Genomic DNA, 22,650 nt, shown 5'->3' on the forward strand with positions numbered 1-22,650 from the left:
GGTTGGGAGGCAGCCTGTGGTGGCAGGAGAGTGGACGTGGACCTTTGTGTCAGCCCTTGGAGAGGGAGAAACTGCTGGGAGGGGTCTGTCTCCTCTTCCCAATATCAGCAGATCCCTGCAGGAGAATGCCCTTTGATCACCAAGAGAAGGATGAAATAATATGCATTAGGATGCTGCCAATATGTGTTATTTTTGTCAGTCTTGCTTTTCAGGTTGCTGCCAGCATTGTTGCCTGGGTGCATGCCTGCCACAGGAGAGCATCACTAGCTGTGGACAATGCTCTTGAAACTGCTGTCAGAGCTGGGCTTCATCCTCCCCTGCATTCCCAGCTGTAGAAGTGGCTGCCAAGAACATCTCAAATATATTCTCATGGTTCAGTTGCAGCTGAGGGTTACATAGAGGAAGGAAAATGGCTCATAGTGGCAATCCACAGCCCAGCTCCTATGTCTGTTAGCAGGGGACTCTGCCATGAACATCATCTCCATATGCCATCAGACAAGGACATCATCCATCATGGTCTGTGACAAAGGCATTTTCACCTCTAGAAAATCCCATCCATTAGCAAACTGTATAGCCCTCACCAAAATACCTGCCTTTGAATGCTTCTCCTTAGACACAACATTCTTCCTCACCATCAAAAGCAAAATAAGTTGCAATGAACTGCTATTGTTCAAAAGCCAGTATCCTAAAATAATCACATTAATTCTCCTCCTATCCATGCTTTAATGAAAACCTGTCCATGCCACTGTTTGGTTTCCCTGGTTACTGGGACTCTCTGTGATTCAGGTGTGAATTTCTGATGATAAACATGGTGTCTTATTGCTTTTTTTACTGTGATAAAGAGGGGATTAGTGAGCTTTTGTCTGAGAAAAAAGCCAAATCCTTATTAATTACATAAAAATGGCAACATTTCACTAGGTGCATGTTTGTGTTTTTTAAACAGTTAGAGGATGTCATGGTTTAACCCTCACACAGCCACTCACTCGCTTCTCTTCCGTGGGATGGGGGAAACAATTAGAAGAGTAAAGCTGAGAAAACTTGTAGGCTGGATAAAGACTATTTAATAATGCAAAATAAAGCAAAAGTCTTATGGACACAAACAAAACAAAACAATTCATTCACTACTTCTCATGGTCAGGCAGGTGTAGCTATCCCAGTCGAAACCAGCACAGAAGAACTCCATAAGACAGAAATGAAACTGAGAAGAAATTGTTGTGCTTGCGTACTGAAGATACAGGTTTTGTATAAAATTTGATGAATATTTGATTTATATGTTTGTAATCTCAAGCAAAGTAATTGGATATTTTGAATACATAGGAAAATTTTACCTTGAGGGGTCATAAGTAACATTCCATCTTCAGCAACAAATGAATGATGGCAGCTTTCCTGTCTGTAGTAGCACAAGTTGGGGTGGTTAGGGAACAGATTCAAAACCCTCTTTGCCAGCAAAGCAATGAGAGCATCTTGCAGGATAAATACTCTTGCATTTACACCTCCACCCACTGCTTCTTTCAGGGCTAGTGTGGATGCAGTGATTTCTCTTGCCCAGAGGCTGTATTTAGACCATCCCATTTTAGAAGGTTAAAGCTGAAAATATTACAAATTTCATTCCTTCTCCCCTCTTGTAATGTATGCTTAATATACATTGTGTTTTGCTCCACTCAGACCATGAAATTGGTTACATGGAGAGTTTTACAACTTCTGCTCCAGCACTGTAGGAGAATGGTTGGGGTAAGGATCCTTAAATGTTGGCACTGTGTGGTTCTTTCCATCATACTTCCATGATAGCATTGCCTTGGCTGGCAACAATTTTGTACTGAGAGATTGTGAATTTGCTTATTTTACAGACATTCTTGCTGTGCAAAAGAGGAAAGTCAAAAGGGAGTATATCATGAGTTTTATCAAATTAAGTAACAGAATCCCACAAAAGACAGAAATTAATCTCTTCAGTTTTCTCGATTACTTTATGCTATTCTGACACCAACATTACCAACATGTTCTCTCCTGGCATGTGTATGTTATAGGAGACAGAAACTGCCATTTTAGATCAAAAAGTAGTTTCCTTGTGTCTGGTATCCTTTGACAGAAAAAGTACAAATTAAGATGAATAGGCCTTCAAAGAATGTGTTGCTTTGTGATTTTTCTTCTTACTTAAAATAAAGCAAGGTGATGTCTCTGGATTAGGAAACATTTCAAAATCTAGGCCTGGCGTGGGGTTATTGACTAATGACTGTTTATTTTTAGGCTTATGTAAAAATGTCCTGTCCAGGAATCGTGGGGAAGCTTTCTGTGATGGATCAGGAGTTGATAACCTTTAACTAACAGATAACTCCTCTGCCCTGAACAAAGGGGTTTTGTCTGAGCAGATACCACAGTGAAAAGTCAACTGTCTGTCCCCTCCATCAGAGCAAGCCTCTGCTCTGAAGGCATTCCAGGGGTGTGGACATGTTGTTTAAGCACTTCCATCCTGGGGACACCTTGAGATACTCTGCACAAAGGCACCTGTACAACCCAGCATGATGCTGCGCAGAGGTGCACAATGACAACCTGTATTGTTCTCCCTCTCAGAACTTCAGCATTATCTGGGGAAACCCTGCACTTTTTGGTACTGTGCATTCCCAACCTACTTGTGCATACCTTGGGAGAAGTGCAGATGTGCTTCCTGACAAGTAAGCTACAAAGCAACTGCAAAGCTTCCCTGACCAGGCCAGTAGAAAAAGTGCATCTCCCATTGAGAGTCACTGTTTTCCTGCCCCATGCCATTTGCACAGTGGAATTGGCAACCCACATATGCCCAGCTATGCTGGGTTGAATTTCTCTCAGATATTGCCTGATTTCTGTGAGGTCTCTGTGACTGCATATTTTTGTGTTAAGTGGTGCTCAGAGGAGGTTTCATCTGGAGAGCTGGAGGGAATGGGAAGAACAAGGAGATGGTAGTAGAGACAAAAGCATCTCTGGAAGTAATCTCTCTTCATAGTCTTCAAGAGGAATCAGGAACATTGCCTACACCTAGCTGTCAAGATAAGAGCCTTACAGGTTCTTAAAAATTCAAATAATAGACTTAATAAAATAAAGTCATAATAAACTTAAAAGTGATACAAGAAAAGAGTACATCAAATTCCTTTTTCCTAGTTGTATCTGTGTAGGTGGCTCTCTACATGGAGGGCCAAAGAAAGGAACTTGCAGGGTGATTTATTCAGGGAACCTCTGTTTTGGGTTTGGCAACAAGTGCTTGTCTAGGTTATCACATTCAGATTATCAACATCATCTGATCCTGCGAGAAACACATATCTGTTAGATATGCCACATTAAAAAAAGAGATGCAGAGAGGTTGCAGTTTAGCTTTGTGTTATATTTAACAAAATTACCCTCTGGACTTCTCTGTATAACAAGATTTTTAGCTTGGCTTCCCCTTGAAATGAGGCATGTGCAATCTTGCTGTCTATCTGTCACGTCCTTCTCAGAAATGTTCATAGCAATGAGCACACTTCAGACAGATCCAACACAGGAGGAGAGACCCAAATGCCACATCTTCCTGAGAGGCCTGACACTGGCTGGTTTCACAAGAGTCCCAAATTAGTACAATCACTGGATGAAAAACAGCAGTGAGAGCCCTGTGGTTATCAGTTTGACCCCATGGCTGGTGGGTGACAACCTGTGTACTGACAAATCAATAAACACAAATAAAAACAAATAAAAAATGCTGCTCAGCATGGAGCTGACAACCACTTGCAGCACCTGCTGTGTTTTATCTGGTCAGCAGTGAGAGGATAAAGGAGTGAGGACATCTCTTTCTGCTTGGGGAATTTGAAGAAAAGTAGTAACAGACTCAGTGAGGTCTTGTACCCTAGAGCTGGTGATATAGGAGACAAAGCTGTAAAAACATTGCCTTGCTCTGCTACTCCCTAAAAAGCCCAGGTTTTTAATGCCACTGGATTAAATACTAACCAACATTTTCCCTTCACAACACTTACCTTAGAACTAACACCCAAAATACTAATGATTGTAAGGTATTCTCAAATTATCCTCTTTTGTCTGCATGCACATTGTTCACATTGAATTCTCTGACTTCAGCATCTGTCCAGGACGTGATTATTTAAAGCACTGCCCATTTACCAATTCCTCAGTAGAGCCCAAGTGTTAATATTTTCCAAGTTTGAAATGGTTGAACAACATGATTTACAGAGCCTATTGTAGTTATCTACAGTTATTTGCAGAGTCTATTGAGCAGTTATCATTTCAATTCTGTAACTATGGAAATCAAAATAGTAAGACAGGATGGAAAATAAATTACAGAAACAATACATAGATAATACACAAAAGTGGTAACAAATGGGTTAAATACAGCCCGAAAGAGCAGAATGGTAGAAAGTGTCAAATGGTGAATCAGCTTCCATAAAAACTAATAGCAAGGGCCATTATTTTGCTGTTCACTTTGAAATGGGAATTCTCATTGAGAATAATTTTTTAAAATCTTGAGCCATGATATTGCCAGAGTATTCCCATTACTATTTTCCTTCTCTTTTGCTGTTTTTGAGGAGTACCCTCTTAGCGTAATATGTTTTATATTTTTCTTTTCTTCCTGGTTACATTTCCTGGATTTCTTTCACCAGTCTTCTTTCCATCTTTACAGCAGAGCTTCCTCCATCAAGAGAGCCTCTCATTCCTCCTCCTTCCTCCTTTCCCAAATACAGCAGCATCTATTGCACTCTCAGAGGCCAAAGGATTTGTCAGCAGTTCAGCTTTTCCTTTCTTTACTCAGTGCCCTCCTGAGCCTCCATTTCTGTCATTTTACCTATGCAAAGTGAGAGAAATATAAAGAGATGTGATAATATTTTCATGCCCCACTGAACTATGCCATCATCTTGTTGCCACCCTTATCTCTACCATCTTTCCTTCTTCCATCCCCCTGCCTTGTCTTGGGTAGGAAATCATGTGCAGTCCTATGCAGCAAACTCTTTGAAGCAGCAGAAGTGTCTTTCCTTTCCAGTGTTCTTTGACAAGCAAGGTACATGAGAGTCCATGCTGCTAACTACTGCATATTTCACAACCTCTGAATTGAATCAATTGGCACCAGGGAAACCCACTTTTTTCCTATTCCCTGCGCAGTGTGTTTAGACTTCACTGTTTAATCAAGTGATGCTTAGCTCATTTGAGCTGACTGATGTACAATTCTCAGTTGTCAATTCCTACAGCCTAATCAACAGCTTAATAACAGGGGATAAACAGTCATCACACTTGATCCCAGCAGCACACTGCACATTGAGGCAGAGATCTTGAATTCAAGGATGAGACTCGTCCTGGGTCCACCCTTTTTGGGCCAGAGGGGAAACCAGGAGGAAAGCTAGCCATGTGGTACAGTAGAATTGTAAAATTGGTTTGGGGGTTTGGGAGTTTTTTTAGTCACAGAGAAAATTCAGCACAAGTTTGTGTTTTCTGTGCAAGAAAACCCCCAGTACCTGGAGGTAGTTGAATCAATGCTAGAGAAAGTGGCTGTAGCTCAGGAGGCTTTGTAAGGGGTAGAACATTTGGTCAAAAGTCTGTTTGGAAAGTGCTAATGAAGAGTGGCTTCCAAAGCTTGAGTTCATCCATTTTCCTGATTAGAGATCACAAACTGGAAATATCTACCATCCCCCTGAAAACACTTTAAGTAGCTGTTTCTTTCCATTACAGCATTTACTGAAACACCCATGTGAAAATATTTCAAATTATTGGTAAGGAATGCAGCACTTGAATTTGCTCTGACTTCTCAAAATTTCAATTATAAGTCTAGATGTCCTGAAGAATAAAATCACCATATGGATATATCAGTGACACCATGATGTTCTTTTATGTGTAAATCTTTTAATGGCATCATTATGCTGTAATGACACCAGTGCCAGTAATATCCTACTAAAGAACATTATTTGTTAAGGGACACTAAATCCCCAAATCTACAGGTTAAATTTGCCATTTCTGTTAGCATGTCACACATATAGCACGGGCAGAGCTATGTGTTTGCAGCTGTGCAGGTGCTATGGGCAAAACACTGCCTGTAGTGGCTCAGAATCTGTGTGTCATGGTTGGTCAGTTAGAGATGTTGCTTGAATTTCAGATTGAATTTTCTAGTTTTGAATTACAGTCAAAATCATAATGTTGTGGTTAACAACTAGTATCAAACTAGCATTTGACAAATTGCATGACAGACTTTGTTGCCAAGATAAATAATTTATTCTAACTGGAAAACAGATCACTCATAATCTAAAAGAATTGTGTACAGGAAATATATCTTTTAATAGGAAAGCAGCATGGATATAATGAGTGTATAATTACTTTTTTTAAAAATTATTTCCCAAACTACTGTCAGCAGGGGTACATCTGTTTGGCTTGGCATCTCTGTGATTTTTATTGCTTAAGTCCCACCCCTCAAAGTAACCTTTGCATTGTTCACAAAGCAAAATCTTTCTTTTCATAATTTTCTATTCATAATTTTCTTTCTATTCATAATTTTACATTCAAAGAAAATAAACATTAAACAGAAGGAAATTATACTTTTTGAGAATGCAAACTGAAAAAGTGTTAAGAAATTTGTTTATGGTCTCCCCATCTGCTGTGACTTACCTCCCTTGCAATTTCAGTGCACTGTGCTTCATTGTTTAAATTTGCTTTAGGATTTGCTTGTGATGTATCCAAGATACCATGACTGGTTTGGTACTAATTAAAGAGAAAATACAATTATATGATTGGCTCCAGGGCAGTGGAGGAAGATCAAAAGAAGGAAAATCCAAAGTTCACAAAATTTTTCCACTCCAACTTTGATGATATTTCTGAATTTGAAATTAGCATACAGAGTGCATTTGCATTTTAAATGTTTGGACACAACTTATGCAGAAGCAAATAGTTTGGGGGCCATATTGAGCATTTTAACAAGGCTGGAGGATAACAGAATATATCTCGCACTAATATACATCCTGCTTCACTCCATCAGAGACAAAAAAATCCAAAAACACTGGGCCAGTGCCTGCAGTGTTTTTTTCTTTCAGCTATGCTATACTGAAACAGTGTTTCTACATTTGAAATACTGGCTTAACCAAATCAAATACTAAAACTTGCTTTAATTGATACTGCTTCCCACGAGCTCAACATGTAAACCTTTCTAATGCATGAGTATAAGCACATGTTTTATTACACAGCAGATGATCATACATCTTGTGACAGAAATCTTCTTGTTGCCTCAATACCTCTGAGGTGTCTGTATGTAGGTGAAGAGGACTTTGACCAGAAAAAAAAAAGCAGCAGTTGAGCAAAAGTATCTGAGATACCCCTTGGCTGACAAAGCTGACCTTCATCTTCTCTCTAAAGCTCTCTGCCTTCTAATTCTCTCCAGCTACATCAATTAACTGTAGCCCATATTCCGTTAACATCCTATTAAATTTGCTTCACATTCTTTTTTTTTTTTTTTTAAATATTAGACTAATTCCACTGTGACTGCACTGTGTGAGATCAGATTTCTATATGGTGGGTATATGAATGGAAACTCACGTACTTTGGAAACAGAAATGCTGAGGGAACTGTGAACTCTAAAGACATAAAAAGAGGCATATTTTAGAAGGCTTAAATAGGCTTTAGTTATAAACCTTTTTAAAAAAGATTAGACATGCTGAACAATTATTCAGAAATGGTAAACTGTCAGAAAAGGCAATGCTATAAGGTAAGAACTACAAATGGAATAATGAAAAAATCATGGAATCATAGAATCACTATGGTTGACAAAGACCTATAAGATCAAGTCCAACCATTGACCCAGAACTGCCAAGTTGACAACTAAACAACATCCCTAAGAGCCATATCTACACATCCTTTAAATACCTCCAGGGATGCTGGCTCCACCACTTCCATAGACAGACTCTTCCAGTCTTGAAATTTCAGTTTAAAAACATCTAAACCTCCCCTGTGTAACTTGAGGCAATTTCCTCTTACGCTGTTGCATCCCTTGGAAGGGATGGATCCCTTGGGGATCCCTTGGGAGAACAGACCAAGCTGGCTGCAGCCTCCTGTCAGGCAGCTGTAAGAGTGCTAAGGTCACCTCTGAGCCTCCCTCCCTTTCTCCCTCAGCTCTCCTCAGAGGACTTGTGCTCCAGATCCTTCCCCAGCCTTGCTGGCATTCTCTGGACACCCTGTAGCACTTCAGTGTCTTGTAGTGAGGGGCCCAGAACTGAACACAAGATTCAAGATGTGGCTTCACCAGCCAAGCACAGGGGAAGCGTCACTGCCCTGGTGCTGCTGGACACACTCTTTCTGCTACCTATTCCTTCTAATATGATTTTAGTTACACATTAGGGTATTAATGTTGTACCCAGAGCATAAGAATATCCAAATCCTGGCTCATCCATATACAGTTTGTTTACTAGAGCAGAGATAACATTTTTAGCACAGCTGAGCCAAAGTATTTTTTCCTTTTCAATGGCAAATGTCTACCTTTGTTGCATGGCCTGTTATTGTTACAGTAAACCCTAAACTGTGGAATGGGAGGCAGAAAAGGCATAGCAAAACCTCTTAGGCTGATGACTACATTTCTAATTAATTACGAAATAGCTGATAGTTTGTGGGTACTTTGGCCTTCGACATCTACACTTTGCACTTATGACTTCCTTCACAGTACTTCATGCAATTTGGATTTACACTGCAGAAATATTGTATTAGAGAGAGAACAAAAGCTAAAATCTTCTAATTCACTGGCATACTTCAAAAAGTTTTTCTCACTTACAAACTGCTTCAGATAATTTCAGGGGATGTATTCTAGTTGATAATCCTTTTCTTGACAAAAATTTGATTCTGTTCCAAACACAGTCGGAGCTGTCCCTTCTTTGCAGTATTGAACAAAGCAGGGGAAATGCACAGGGCAGGATTCAGCCTGCAGGTTAATACTTCAGTTTACATTCAGTCTGTATGTGGAGGGGCACATTTGCACTCAAGTGTCCACTAAGTCCCTGTACAGCTGCAGAGGATGCAGTCAATAGGGCCAGTGGGACCTGAAGAGAGATCCAGCTCATCTGCAAGCAGGCACATTCAATGGATCAGTGAATTGCCATCCAGACACCATTGGCTGTATTGACCACATCTCCATGGACTGCAGTTGAAGTGTAAACAGTTCAATTTATCTGCCCTAATCTCTGTGTACATCGATGATATGATTGCTGGTTGTTCTTACTCACGTCAGATTGAATTACTGAATGAAGCTAAAAGAAATCCTGAAATCAATCCTACTTGGAAATATTATGAGCAAGAACCTCTTACATAGCTAGGGAGTTTGGCTGCTTAACCAGATCTGCCTGAGTTTTTGAAGCACCCAAAACTGAAGTACTTAAAATCGCCAGTTGTAATTTTGTATATTTCCACACCTTATTTCCCTCAAGTTTTAAAGAACCAAAGGACCATAGTGATCATGTACTTTGAGTTTCTGATTAATAGAAATAATTGCTGTGTTAATATATCAAAGGGAAAGATTTTTAAAGCATCCTTGCCCCTAGTCACTTCCCTTAACGCTAGTAGGTATGGATCCACTGCAGGTCATGGACCCAGGGGAGAAAATCCAGCTGCATAGCCATGTACCTGCAGCAGAGGTTGTGGCCATAGGCTATAGCAAAACCCTCCACTCATGGAACAAATACTTATCAAAAGCTTTTAGTCTCCTTGTACTGTTTTGGGGAGGGCATGAAAGTCAGAATGGATACAGTCACACTTGAGCCTTTGAGGCTCTGGTATTTGAGGCAAGGATCATATTTCTGCAGCTTGAGACTGGATACTGAAGTACCAAAAATGTCCTACATGTACCCATGAATAACTGTTCATCTTGAATATTTTTGGGTAAAGAAAACTGCATTTTATAACAATTTTTATATGAAGTTTATAAATCAAACTCCCTTTTTCTTTATAATGTCTGCAGAGGGACTGACCTTGGTGCCATTCAATCAATTTTGCACTTGACTTCAGTAGAAGCAAAGATGGGCCCATGGTGAAAACAAATCCACAGGAAATTACACCCAGGTGTTTTTCAACTAAAAGTATATCCAAGTAAAAAAAAAAATATCAACAGAAATAAACAATAACCAAAAAAAAAACATGAACAAGCAAAAGAAAGTTTCTTTATTTTGAGAAATTGTAATCTTAGTACCTCGGGCTGGTTTATACATATTGCCTTTCTCCACAATGTATTTAAAAGGTAACATCTGAGATCAGGTGCAGCCTTTGATAGTGAAGGATGTGTTTTATACACAGCTTTACTTAATAAATTCCTTCCCAGCCAAATTTACTGAAGTGCTGCAGTGTCACACTGTGAAGCACAGTCTGAGTAGTTAATATTACCTGGAGTGTATAAGGGAGAGAGTGTTCTAACAATATTCATGCTTGCAGCTTTTAAGGTCTTGTGCATATCTATTTATAAACCTTAGATATCTTGCATGTATTTCATCAGTGTCAGCCCTAATACAAATCTTCCCTGAGCAAATTACACAATATTATCTATGTAGTAAGTAAAATGTAGCGATAATCTGGAAATGTTGCCTGGAGTTTGAAGCATTATGATCTTAGACACCATTATTAACCTATCAGGGTGTTTAAATATGTCAGATTAGAAGTCTGACAGCAGAAGGCTGGTTCACATTCCAGAAGGAAAAAGGTGTGTGCTCAAACATATCTCCTTACATAAGAGCTTTAGAAACAGTGTTATGTATGAAGCCTCACAATGAGTGAGCTTCATGTGTTTGAAAGTAAAGTTGGGATAACACTCTTCTTGATTCCCATCCTGCACACCTGCAGATCCCCATGTGACCTGGGTGACTTTATGATGTTTGTATCCCCATTTCTGGTTTAGCCCAGAAATAAGTTTTACAGTTTTAAGACTGGTTCTGAGAGAGAAGGGGGGAGAGAAGAAGCGCTGAGTTTGTTTTCAGACACTGCACTCACTGCTCCACATTCCCTCTCCTGGGCTGTGCTCTCTGCAGCACGGACAGACAGCAGGACAGAGCTCTCCTTGGCTGCTAGCTAGGTTCTGGCTAGCTGAGGCTGAGCAGTTCCCTGGGCAGGGGCTTTTCTGTTCCTTGGAGCTGTTCAGGCCTGCTCTGGGCCGAGCAGCCCGCAGAGCTGCGGGAGCTCTCCCTGGCGCTCCCCAGGGCCGGGCCCGCGGCATTTCCAGCTCGGGAGGGACTGGGGAGAGACTGAGCCAGCTGAGCTACAGCCACAGCAAGGGCTCTCTGAGCTTGCCATCTCCTCAGAACAGCGAGAGGCTTTATTGTTTAACATTGTTCATTTTGCACTGGTGAATGCTTGGCTTGTTACATAAACAGGTTTTTTCCACTTTTCTCCAAGGAAATATTTTCCCAAACCAGTTGGAGGAGGAGTTGCTTGAATCTGCTTTCTAGAGGAATCCCTTTAGAGGTTTTCCAACCAGTTTGCCCTAAACCAGGACACCATGGCAGTGGCAGAGAGGGTCTGTATATCCCAAGAAGAGGCTGTGCCTCCTGGGATGACTTTTCCAGGGCAGAACTGAAATAAAGTCTTTTAAATTATGGGTCCATGCTGGATCCAGAAAGTCTCCTACCATAAATGCAAGAATTTGGAGTTCAAAACAATGGTGACCTGAAGGTTTCCGTTTCTAAATAAGAGTGGGATTTAGGAGCAAGATGTAGTAGGTAGAGCAGACCCTTCAATGTGACTGCCAGGTCCTACTGCCCAGAGCAGGAGTGGTGCTCACCGTGTCAGGAGTGCTCTGCTGCTGGTGCTGAGCATCTGGACTGGACATCTCATCCACTGCATCTTTCTCCCAGGGTTTGGGAGAGCAAATTTACTGATTTTTCTTGGGAGATGCAAACACTCAAGATCATCTGAATTTGCAAATCTTCACTACGACTGTTCATAAGAGCAAATGGAGCACTGGGTCCTCACCAAGTTCAAATATTTCCCTCAGAATCAACCCTACAACTGTAATTTGTGAACTCTGGAGCTTGGGAAAAAAAGACAACTTTAAACTCTGGCAATCTGACTTTTAATTCAAGCATAATGACGGAGAGAAAAAAAAGAGCAAAATACTTTTGAGGAGCATCTAGTAAAAGGCATAAAAACTACTAATCCTTCTGCAAAAAACATTAGAAGGAGGAAATCTGCCACAAGTCCAGGAAGATGATCAAAGAATGAAGTCTCTGAGAAGTGTATGCCAAAAGTCTCAGAAAAAGTCAGAGATATTCTAGGAAAACAATCTCAAATAAATCTTCTGTACACACAGTTACTTTGGAGGAGTTTGAGGAGGTTCCCACACTGGAAGTCTTTCTTCTAGGAGATTTATTGGATGTTCTTTTTCAAACTGAAATGGAGATGACAAAGTTCATGGAAAAAATAGACTAAATGCATGATAACAGATCAGAAGGATCAACAGTAGCAGAGTTTTAAAGGAACTAAAGAATGATGTATTCAACACTTCAACAGCACTGTCTAACCTCTTGTTTAAAATTTCTTTGGTACTAGAAGCTGGGCGATAGTTAATTTTATATCAGTTTTCAAAGAGTTTAGAGGACAAAAAAAGTTACTGTGGAACAGAAAGATGGTGGCTGTATTGGCAAAGTGATAGAAATGTTGATTTAGTGACCATTTGAAAACATCACTGACATACTGGGGACAGTCAGCATGGATTTTAGAAGGGGAATTATGGTTCAGTAGAGCAGATCTGCAAAATGCTCAGGCAGGGGTAGCAGGGATAAGCAGAGGCAGCAAATCTCTACCATACCAGGACAGCTTGAGGAGGTCAGGTCTCTTCCTCCTCTTAGAACCATGACATACCAGATATTGGGTCTGGATAAAAGTGGGAGGTACATAGGTAAGAACATTGTTCTCTGTAATTTCCAACCCAGGAATTAAGAACCATTAAAAGAAACTAACAGGTGAAAATTTTAAGATCATTTTATTTTTTTTTTCTGTCATCTGATGGATAACTAAGCTGTGGAACTCTTTACCTCAGGATATTGTGGACGCTGAAAGTTAACAAGAATCAAATGGGAAAATTAGTTGAGGAAGGAAAAATTCGTGAAATATCGCTAAGTATAAAGATACCCCCACTGAACTGCAGATAGTGTGAGACTGGCAGAATGCCCCAGGATGTGCTGCTGCCCACTGCTAGGGACAGGGTGTGGGGATATGGGAATGAGAATAATGGTACAAGGAGAAAATGCTGACCTAGTGCACCTAAATTTCTATTGTTATGTTCTTTCTGGCTTTTCAATTACACTCTCTCTCTTGGCTGTCCACACACAGATATGTGAAGAACCAGATCACTAAAGATATTTGGATTACGCATTCCAGCAGATTTTCAAAGGAGCTAGAACAGTCAAGTAGAGGTAGGCAGCTAAATAATATATACTCATTTGCTGTCAAAAGAAATTCTTTTTCCGTAAAACCTATCATCAGAGTGGCATGTATTCAAATGGAAGCTTACAGACCTTATCTCCAAGTGTTACAGAGTCTGTTACAAAGAAGTTTCATATCAGCAAGGGCTGTTGCTCTGTAGAGGCTGGATGTACTACTGGAAGTGACAGAGCTGTGATAACCAATGCTCCTGCCTACTGGCACTGGAAGAGGGATGTCCTCCTGGGACCCCTTTTTGCCCTCAAGGTGAGCAAAAGAGAGGTGCCTCTTGTGCACTAATAATTTGAAACAAAAAGAATTGCAATCTTAACACAAAGTGTCCAAAAAATGTTTAGCACTTATATTTGCTACTATAGTAACAAAGGTGTGTGAGGATTTTGATGCCTGAATAATTGAGACTAGGGATAGTTAGAGTGGCCTGGGCCCCAAACGTGCAGACATGTAAAGCATTCAGGTACAGTTAAAGCCCTGCAAAATCCAAATAAAGCCAATTAAAGCAAGGTTCCAACAGGAAGTTTTGAGAAAAAATATGCATCTGCAGCTCACTAGAAAGGGAAAGCAGGAATGTGTCTGAGTGACTGACAAGGGAGCAGTCAGCCTGCAAATGTTGCTGACTTGTTCAAGGATGAAGGAAACAAACAGGAGAAGATGGAGAAATATCTGCAGGAAGGATCGACTGAGAAGTGGGGAAAATCCTTGCAGGGAAGTTAGAGGAAACACTTGAACAGAAAAATGAAGGAGCTGACTGGAAGACTGAGAAGGAAGAAATGAGACTTCAGGAGCACTTCCCAAAGTTTGGAACAGATGCCACCTCTTATTCCACCCTTCTGTACTCTAGATAAGTTTACTGTAGTCCCATTTAAATCTCTTGCACCCTGGGTCCACACCAGTGCACTGTTATTCATACAAAAACCATGGTAAACTGTTCATTTTTGTGTTCCCATTCAGTTCCCTTGGGTGGATGGAGGTCTTGCTCCAGGAGCTGTGGAAACCATGGAAGCTGCAGCCAGCCAATGCTCCTACCTGCCTCACTAAACATATGGGCACATTACAGTGGCACTCCTGTACTGGAGGGATCATGAGAGGATCCCGACTGGTTGAGTTTGAATTGCAGTTTCAACTGAGTTCCATCCATGAGCTTAACTGAGTCTTCAGCAGGCATTTGTTCACACTGGAGGCTGCTTGGGTGTCTTCACCCTCACAGATAGGACACAGATACCCAAAAATGTTTAATGCTGGCATCCATATCCAAGAAAGAGGGGCTTTTTTCCCTCCCCCATTTCAGACAAATGTATAGGTAAATGTTGAACCTTAAATATAATCTGTCTGCCGTGTTGTAGACAATGTATGAACCCAACCCATTGTGTGCTGTGTGGAAAGAGGATTGGCAGAGAGAAAAAATATCCTGAGCAACAGATGGCAGGTGACGTGATAACTGTCTGAGCAGTGATAACCTTAATCTAATTAGTTTCCTAATCAAGATTAAGAAGACACCAAAGGCATGAGAGAAGGTGAAGAACAAACCTGTAATCAATAAAACAAATAAAAGAGGATGAAAGACATGCTGATGGATAAGATGCAGGAGTGGAGGGAAATCACAGGAAAAATTACCATGTGTTCAGTGAGCATTTGTCCTGGTTCAGGGCAAATTTGGGAGAGAAAATAAAGTAGTCAGACCTTGCATCAGCCAACATGAACAGAAGAAGAAAATGTGGGCTATGTTACAGGATTACAAACCATTTTATGGATAACCAAGTGACAACAAGGGTCAGCAAGTTAAGCAAAAGTGGTGAGAATAATTTTAAAAGTATATAGGAATTTGATAAAAAAGAAAGGTGGCAAACCTGGTAAGAAAAATCAATTACCAATAAAACTCAAATAACACCATTTCTAGCTCTGATGAAAATGCACTTTATTTTTGAAAGATTCTCAATAAAAACAGAGCACTTATGGTTTTTCTCAGAAATGCTTTTGTGTTGTATTCAGCCAGTAGAGTTCACACTGATCAACCTGAATATTTGAAATGTTTCCACTGAAAATGCTGCACCCTTTGTTGGCAAAAAAAGTTTCAGATGAAATGTTTCACTCAGTACTACCAAAAATGAGAGGCACTTTGACCTGGTCAGAGGAAAAACATTGTAGCTGGCAGCCCTGGCTGACAAAGGATGTCGAGTTCACACACCTGTATTGATAGAAGCTGAAATCCAAGTAAGTGAAGCCATTATTGTGTCTTTCTGCACAAGGCTCCAAATGTGGCTTTGCACAGGATCTGACAGAAAGTCTGCTCACGCTCAGATCAGGTTGGTTATAGTCAGCTGGAATAATTACTTTTCTGAGGTTGGTTTCTGACTGGCCACAAGGATTTTATTACAGAAATAGTTGTTTGCTTAAGCAGAAAGACTTTTTCATTTGAACTGGTGAGATAAGGATAGTTATTTGCCCTGCTCACCATAGCCCTCCTAGGCAGAAGCAAGATACCCCCAAGCTGGTACAGGGACATCACAGGAGTCCCACAGGCACACAAGACAAAGTTCCAAAGAGCCAGTCCTTAACTGTGCCTTTTAAGTAATTCATACATTCAGCTTTGGGAACACAGAAGTTAACACATGAAAACATAATTCTTGAATACACAAATTACTTCCACCAAATTTATGGCAGCACTTTACTACCTAGTTCCCATGGTCACACTATTATTAGTACAATTCAACATAGCACTTTCTCACTAAACAAAAATTATTCTAGCAATGAATCCAAATAAAAGTACTTTGCTCCTATTGTCCAGTTTACTACTGGGCAAGGTCAACCTAGCTTATCTGGTCAGTGAAGCAGCTCTTGTGTATTTTATTTATCAGTACAGAATACATAGAATATACCAACAGAATAAAGAGAGTATACCAACAGCTGGGGTTACTTTTATTTGGCACTGTTAGATGTCCATTTCTCTGGTCTCAGGTTGCTGCAAAGCTGTGGAGTCCCATCTTCACAGGGCTCAGCACAGGTTGCCTCAGCAATTTCTGTGTTTCTCTTGGGCTTAATGACATGCAAATTGTGATATGGTATTCTGTCTTCAATACCAATAGAGAGTCCCCACAGAATGAATGCTGCTGTGCAGGTTTTAAGGAAGTTGGGTTTTACTGTCTCTGTATTTGATATCTCTGGAGCTGCATGGCATCTTGTGCACTCCCATTTGTATTTCTGGAGTCCCTGTGTTTCAGCTGGACTAAGCACTCCATCCTCTCCATTCCTTCATACTTCGAACTCGGACTTTTGGAGAGAATTAGAGAACCTGTTTTCAATAGGCACATGTCTTCATCACCATGAGAGGGGTGTTTGTCAGCAGATTTAAGAATGTGCTGCACCAAACTAAAGATTTCCAGAGAAATTTTCATGATCTCTGAAGTAAATTTGGTATAATTCCAATGTATTTGCTTGGAATAGGTCAAAAGTTTTCAACCCCGTCACTTTTTAGTACCACTTTCCAATGCAAAGAGACCTGAATGAATTCATGGGTGTCATGGGTAATACAGATAGGAGAGGTAAGAATGATGTATTAAAGACTGCTGAATTACTGAAGCCAGTGGTGATTCTGATGGGATGAGTTCTTGAAGCTTATGTCTCATCTAGACATTTATTTTCAAAAAGCAAGTAATTTGAATGACAAGACACTGGATTGTTTACAAGGCAGATGTTATATTTTCTGTACATTTATTGGAGTGCTCTAATACCTTTTATGCTGTCTTACAGTTGCCTGCAGTGTAGTGATAGAAGCACTTGCTGCCTGATGCATTCAGGAACATTTTGAGCTGCTTGTGGAATTGTTTTTCTGATGCTTACCAGAGTGAAACTAAAGCAGTTCCTTCAGGAAACAATTTTATTATACAGATTTTCAGCCATTATTTATTTATAGAAAAGTACATGGAGCTCCAGAACCTAGGAACCTTTTTAAAGGAAGACACAGTTTTTGCAATCCCAGTTAAACTCTTCTTTCCTCTGGCCCCACCTCTGGATCCAGTTGGGTTAGAATTCTCTTACTCCCTTTGGAAATAGTACATCTCCTGGTTCATTCCTCTAAATCAGCCAGTGGGCAGCATGTCCTTGAGGGGCTTCACAGGTCACCTAGCAAGACCTCAAGCTTCATACTCAACTTTGCAAGTACCCACTCTGCTTTTCTGGCAGACCATGTCGGTCTCAGTGGGTTTTGTGACCTTGTCAGGTTTTCCTTTTGCCTTGCACTGCTGCTTTCCTTATATTGTTCCAGTTCTTTCAATGTCTGACCATACATCATCATTTCTCAGGCAGAAATCACCAGCAGTGGTATATTAATTGGCATATGATAGAAGTTTTAAGTGGAGGGAGACCTACTTTCTGTGACTTTTGGGCATCAGTGCTGAAAATCAGCACTGTTGTTTGCAGTGGTTGTTGGCTGGGTTTGAAGTTTACCTCAGAGGCATTGCAGCACTAGAATACCACATGTCCTGGACTTCCAAAATGTTCAAAAAGATATTACATATGGATATCATACACCTAGTCAGGACTTGAAATTGCATGTGCATACACACAAGGATTTGCTGAATACTATATGGGTAAACTTTGCTGTATAGTGCAAATCTTGGGGTAATTGACAAGAATCAAATAACAGGCACAAAAATATACTTCTGTAGAAGTGAAATTCCAAAGTTAACCCTTCCAGTTAGGAACCAGTAGGGGTATCAGGTTTACCAAAGCACCAAGGCAAGGGCTGTTCTAGTACTGAACGAAATTGGAAACATTACTGACCAGACTGACTTGGTAGCAAATATAAGATGAGATGTGCTTTATAATATGGAGATATTATTATAAGATATTTTAAAAAGCCATGTCGAATTCTTCCATATTTCTTCAAGTATTTCAAAATTTATCAAGACTGCTGTGTCCAAAGCAATGAGTTTAGAAGGCTCAGCAATCTCATAGGTTTGGCCCTAGGTAAGAGTAGTTTTCCCTCTAACAGGAAAAAGGCAGAAGACAAAAACCTCTCCCGTGTTACCAGTCTCAGTCTCCAGGGCTCTCCCACCATGCAGGGCTCAGAGAGGGAGGCAAAGCCCCGGTACCTCTGCTGCCTTTAGGCTCTGTAAGACTTTGGCTTCTGAAAGGCAGCAAAGTCTTTCTGCCAAATGTCAGCTTGAATAAAGAAGCAGTGCAGTGGTCTCATGGCCTATTGTCCATTTCTCTTTTCTTCCAAGAAAAGCTGCTGAGGGATCAGGAAGAGCTGTAGCAGAGATAAGTCAAGAATAGCACATGACAAGCTGTGCAGGCATAAAGACGTATGCAGGTGCTTCAGGGGCATGGAAAGGAACTATACAAAAGTCAATGCCTTTATCATCTGTTCAGAACTTGTCTTGCCTCTCTGCCAGCCCATTTGCAATATTGGCTAGCAGTGCTTGGGAAATCAGATTTAAATGATTGTAATGACTTTAGTTAAATCTTAGCCTTCCAACTCAATAACAAGGCTGCCTCCTGCCTCCTTCCACTTCCACCTTTTTCTTCAGGGGACACTGCCCCATACTGCTGCCTTCCAGCTCCCTGTCTCCTCCTCATATTCAGCTCATCCCCTCAGCAGGCCTTTAGCTTTGCATTGCCCAGCCCCCTTGCCCGCAGCATAAAGGTGCTTCAAACCTTGACCCACTTCCTTCCTATCTCACAAACCTGTCTGAGGTCCAAGGATGGGTCCCCTCATTCAGGGGAGATGGGGTGCAGGGTGGAGGCTAGCTTTGGAAGGCTGCTGATTTAAAAAAAAAAGAATGAAACCAGTCTGGGGGTAGATTTTCCCATGCAGAACTAGCCGGAGCCTTCTGGCAGAGTACGTGGAAGGCTTCCCAGCCCATGGAGAAACTGGTGAATCCTGACCAGATTTAATACTTGGATCATTTGTTGCAATAGCCTTCTGCTCACTGTCTCAAAAAGGGCAAGTACAGTTCCTGCATGTCAAGGACAGCATGGCATTGGCTCAGCTGTAGGGCATTTCTTAGCAGAACATTAATGCTTTACAAAAGACAAGAGAAGCAAGAGCCTTCCCCTTTCTCCTTCTATGCATTCAATAGCTTCTTTTTGTCTAGCTCATGACAGAATATTTATTTGTCCCTCTTATCATTTTTCTACTTGACATCAGTCACTCCTCCTAGAAAGTCACTTTCTCCACTAAGGTGAAATCTCACAGTGGAGAAATCTCACCAGTGGCTAATGACTTCAGCCACTGCCAAGCAATTTCTTGAACCTTTCAGTCAGCTTCTGCAGGAGGCATTTCTCCTGCTGGACAGTGCCCAAGAGCAAACATCTGCCTGGCAGCTGTTTGTACTGCAGGTGTTTCACTGCTCACACCTTCCACCCAGAGTGCTGAGTCAGCATTCTGCAGCCAAACAGAGGGACAAGTGGCTCTGAACCTTTAAGAAAACTACATTCCCCACCCCCAGAGTCTTTTATTTCATTTCCTCTTGCAAGTGGTTTCATTGTTTGTGTTCCTTTTGTGGCATGACAACAAAGATGGGGTCAGAAAACAATTGGTTGAATTCTTGGTGGCAGTTTTGAATTCCCCAGCTCAGCTGTTGAGCACTGACCTGTGCTGTTCCATGTGCTGCATGGGTGAGTTACCCCACTTTCCAACAACTCCTAATTATGGCTGTCAAACACCCTCAAGTGGTCATGTAAATGAAACTGTGAACACAGCCAGGACGTGGTGGCAGATGTTTCTCTGAAGCAGCAGTCTGTGGGGGCTGATTCCTCAATGCATTTCTAATAAGCTGCTGTTGCTAGTGGCACGTGGCACATACTAGGTGAGATGCAGACAACCCCCTGCAGCCCAGGGTGGCAGGGCTGTGCATGGAGTTTGGAGTTTGGTGTCAGGAAGCCTTGCTGGCTGTAAACTCCATGGTTCTCCAGTGCAAGCTGAACTGGCTTCACAGAGTGTAAGTGCAGGAGAGAAGTCAGCAAGGGGCTTTGTCACAGTACCAGGCAGGGTTTAGCCAGACAGAGTAGAGAGATTTGCTAAATTTATGGACAAAAGGAAATAAGCTGAAGCTTTTCTGCAAAATGCCCATAATGCTCAAACCTGGAGCTTGGCTTCAGTGCTGCTCCTGCCCTGAGGCTCACTTAAGTGCTGTTAGCTCTGTCTGTGTGTCCAGCTCTGCAGCTATTGCAAAGCTCATATGCTGAGAAAAGTGATCCTGGGTTTCTGCTGTCTGTAGATACTTGATGCAAGACCTCTGAGTTCTTGCAGTTATCCTAAAGGCCCTGAGTAGTCAAATTCAGCCTCACAGAGAAACACATCCTAATAATTTTTTAATGCACTGATCAAACTCCATCTTTAATAACTATTTACAGCATACACTTGGACAACTTCAAACTTTTTTGGCATGGCCACAGCTGCTGAATTTGTGCCAGAACCTATCCCCTGACAATTCAAAACTGCCTTCCTCTTTACAGCCTAAATGTATTCCTGGATGGTTTATATGCATTTGTTCAGATGCCAAGACTGCCCTTTCAGTTAAATAGCTCTTCCCCCTCTCTGGGACCCATTCCCTCGTGTTCATACAGAGTAATCATAAAATTCTTCAGTTTACTGTAAGGCATGCAGATCTGTTTTCTAGGCAACACTACCATGGCTTTTTAAAGGTTTTCACCTCCTTTTCTGCAAATGAGTGCTTACTGGCTGTGAAGCTGTTCATTTTCAGAAACAAAACACTAAACTTGATACTTACTATGGATGCCACTATAGGTTTAGACGTTGTAATTTTCTTTTCAGATTAAAATCTTTTGCTTCTTCATTCTGTTTCTACCTCGATAGCCTGCAGAATTTTGCCATTTTTACCATGAAAACAGTGGCTGATGCAGTCCCAGACTTTCCCTCTTGCCAGCATGTTTAGATTTGCTTGCATTTGCAGTAATTTCAGAAACAAGTTGGAGGCATGCACTGCCCAAGTATAAAACCAGGCTGTTGTAGATGCATGGTGTTTGTCAGGTCAGCTTGGATGAGAGCTGGCAGGAAAAGAAAATCACTTTATGCCTCTCTTCTTTCTTTCTTTACTATTACATTTTAAAACCTTTAATAATGGAGGGGAATGACAAATTTGTATACAGACCATAGCAAGAGAGCCCAGCAGTGAGCTGCTTCTTTGCCTCTTACCCTCATTTATTCTGTTAGATTTTCATTTCAGTTTGATTTAAAGAACATTTATTTTTGTTTTGTAGTTCTATCAAGCTCCTAATTCTTTGGCTGCTCTTCCCCCTAGGTTTTATTCTTTATTAATTTCAAAGATTATCTCTCAGCCTCCTCATAAATACATAGGCCATGAAAAGAACTACTAAATCCTCATATCTAGTCCTGTTATCATGAGCAGTTACAGCTTCATGCAATATGTTTCCAAAAATACCTCCTTGTATCCTAAAATAACCTTGCTCTGATTAACTGGTCATTGCAAACATCACTCTTCTAAAGCTTAGAAACCACCAGCACTAGATGCCTAGTGCTTACATTGTGCTTTAAAAAGTCCCCTAGTACAGCTAAAACTCTTTTCCATTGGTTCCCTTGACAGGTGTCCGTGGTCCTCCAAGGGATGACCAACACACACATTGATTGTCTCCATCACTGGTCCCACCACTCTTCTGCACTGATAGTGCCTCCCAGCAGTGGGTTTGACTACCAGACCTCTTCTCTTGCCAAAGCTGCTAATGAAAACACAAAATGATTGACACCCAGGCTGATCCTTGAGGTGCCCAGTGTATCCCCACAACAGCTGGAGGCTTTTCTTTCAAGCAAAAAATGACAGCTCCCCATGAACTGAGTGCATGAACACTTTACATCCTCATGTCAACCTCTATTTTCCAGTTAGCAAGTGTTTCTGTATGACACAGGATCAAATGCTTCATGGAAAGTGTGTTATTTTGTATTTCTCTCCATGTCTTTAGCTATTCTTTCCTTCAATAATTATCCAAAGAACTGGGATAAAATTGAATGATGACTGGTTGTTCCAATTACTTTTCAGTTCTCAATTTTGCATCTTTTTTTCTTAAAATCTAGGTAACACATATGCTCTTCACCACTATCTCAACAATAAATTTGATTTTAAAATCCTTCCTAACATCTTTGCAGTTCAATGTGTTGGTTGTTTCAGTGTTTGGGGTTGGAAGGTGCATTCCTCCAGTTTGAGCACACGATGGTTTTCGATGCTGTGGACTTGGAGGCAGGAGTTGCCATTTCCAAATGCTCACACCCAGCAGTTACAGCAT

The 22,650-nt window shown here is 41.0% G+C and overlaps 1 protein-coding gene and 1 long non-coding RNA gene across 2 annotated transcripts in view; one reads left to right on the top strand and one right to left on the bottom strand.

The window, feature by feature from the left end:
• Window positions 1-22,650, top strand: part of LHFPL3 (LHFPL tetraspan subfamily member 3) — a 234,512-nt gene that overhangs the window by 125,257 nt on the left and 86,605 nt on the right. The gene's annotated exons all lie outside the window — the stretch shown is intronic.
• Window positions 4,516-22,650, bottom strand: part of LOC115485225 (uncharacterized) — a 153,532-nt gene continuing 135,397 nt past the window's right edge. The window contains exon 4 of the long non-coding RNA XR_007780449.1: window positions 4,516-4,795. This is a non-coding gene — a long non-coding RNA (uncharacterized LOC115485225). The remainder of the gene's footprint in view (window positions 4,796-22,650) is intronic.

Source organism: Serinus canaria, chromosome 1A (genome assembly GCF_022539315.1).
Source record: "Serinus canaria isolate serCan28SL12 chromosome 1A, serCan2020, whole genome shotgun sequence".
NCBI lineage: Eukaryota > Metazoa > Chordata > Aves > Passeriformes > Fringillidae > Serinus > Serinus canaria.